Raw genomic sequence first — 2,455 nt, 5'->3', positions numbered from 1 at the left:
ATATATAACAACTAATTAAACTGACACATAATCTTGACCGGCAACTACACGGAAGCTGGTTCATCGTCTTCGGAACAACGGGTATGTGTCTTTTTTTTTTCTTTTGATGATGTTTATCGATCTAGTTTATAATTCATATTAAATATTATAACGTTTTATTTATTTTTATAGAAAATTGTAAGCTTAGAGGCCCAAGTTCCGGATTTACACGAAGAAAATCAGCGTCGATGGATGGTGGAGGAGCAACTTCTGAAACAAATGAATGATATGACTGCTTTGGTTAACGAACTCCATCAATCACAATTCCCACCGCCATCTAATTGAATATTGTTTGTTTATTTGGAATAATTTAGTTTGTTTGTAACATTGTGTGATACTTAAAATTGTATATGTTTTGTAACAATTGTTTACTTTAATCAATGTATGATATTTGGTTGCATTTTAATTTTTTAGTTTTATCCATATTTTTACAGATTTACAGGATTTAAATATTTGTTGAAAAAATAAACAAATTTTTTTTTATAATGAAATTATTTTTCCGGCGGATCCGGCTGCCGGATATTTTTTTAATTTTTTTTGAAAATCTTATTTAAATAAAAAAATTTAAAATAAAAAATAAAACCGGCGGATTTCCGGCGGATTCTGCCGCCGGTAAATTTTTTTAATTTATTTTTGAAAATCTTGTTTAATTAATTTTTTCCGGCGAGAAAAGACTCTGGCGGATTTCAGGCAGATATATCCGTCGGAAAAGTTTTTAAATTTTTTTATTAAGTTAAACCAAATTTCTTAATTAAGCCGGTGAAAGATTTCCAGCGGCCGAAATCCGCCGGAAAACTCGACGTAAAAAAAATCACCGGCGCCCTCTTTTCCGGCGGACAAAAGAGGGTAATTTTGGTAGTGGGAGAAATCGAGAGCTGAAGAGAGATGGAGGAGCGAGATGGAGATGGAGATGGAGAAATCGAGAACTGAGAGCGAGATGGAGATGGGAGGCGGTTCTAAATTGATTTCAGACATAGAATTCTCACTTAAAATTAAGAGGACGGTAATAGGTAAAAAAACTCTTTATTTTAAAAAAAAGTTCTGAAATCACTTATGTCTGACTGATTAAGAGTTAAAAGGTAATTAAGTGGAGAATTATAAAAAACAAACAGCCCCTAAATGTTACCGGAGTAGAAGTACTAATAAATGAGTGACACATTAGGTCTAAGCCGATAGACCCAATTTTCCCGCTGACAAAATCAACAATTTTCATTCAATGTATGGCAATTTATATGAAACATATAATCAAAAATTTAAATAAGACAAAACCCATTTTTATTTTTGAAATAAAGATTAATGTAACACCACATTTAATTTTGGGGCTATTTGGGAAATATATATCATGAGATGGGACATGTTGTGTAGTTATAGTGGATGGTCTGAAGGATTGATTGGAGAGTTGCATGGTTAAATTTGGGGTGGGCTAAATGCATTCCTATGCTTTGCTTAATGCATCCCTATCCATGAATTTTTCCTTCACATACATCAACATCAATACATGTTTTTTACATTCTTAATGCTTGAACGACTCGATTCGGACATGAAAGGGGGTGACATTAGCACCCCCTTAAATTTAGGATAAACCCAAGTGTCAAGAAAATCGCATCATGAAGTTGAAGTTTTTCGTTTAGATATTATCCATAAATCGGTCTAATCAAACCCCCCCCCCCCTCCTCTCTCTCTCTCTCTCTGATTTTCAAGGTTCTTGGGTTTTTCGTCCTCTTCCTTGGCTTCCATGGAGGATCGTTCACCTCCAATGAAGAAATCAAGGCATATGAAAACTAGGAAAGTATGTTTTCCTAACCAACGATCTCCTTCTCATCGTGTGAAAAATCGTTTGCCAAATCTACGTTGGAAGACTATGATGAATGGTTATCATTTTTGTGCCAAACGTATGGTAAGAAGGAGGGTCATCGTGGACAAGCAAAGGATGTTGGTGATTCTAAAAAACCGTCATTCTCATTCAAAGCTTCGATCTGTTATAGAAGAGGAGGGAGGCCTTGAAGGTTAGTAATAATTTTCATCCCTACTCTTTAGGACTTGCATTTATAAACGAAATAAAGATATATTTTACGTTAGAAATGGGTTGCCAATTGTTGGGCAAACGTTAAAACTTGTATTTTTAAACGAAATTGAGGTCTATATTATGTTAGAAATGGGTTGTCAATTATTGGCAAACTTTACGACTTGCATTTTTAAAAGAAATTGAGATATATTTTACGTTAGAAATGGGTTGCCAATTGTTGGGCAAACGTTAGGACTTGTATTTATAAACGAAATAGAGATATATTTACGTTAGAAATGGGTTGCCAATTGTTGGGCAAACGTTAGGACTTGTATTTATAAACAAAATAGAGATATATTTTACATTAGAAATGGGTTGCCAATTGTTGGGCAAACGTTAGGACTTGTATTT

This window comes from Cynara cardunculus, unplaced genomic scaffold (assembly GCF_001531365.2).
Source record: "Cynara cardunculus var. scolymus isolate 2C unplaced genomic scaffold, CcrdV1 Un_Scaffold_7749, whole genome shotgun sequence".
Taxonomy (NCBI): Eukaryota; Viridiplantae; Streptophyta; class Magnoliopsida; order Asterales; family Asteraceae; genus Cynara; species Cynara cardunculus.
Note: the sequence above shows the minus strand (reverse complement) of the source record.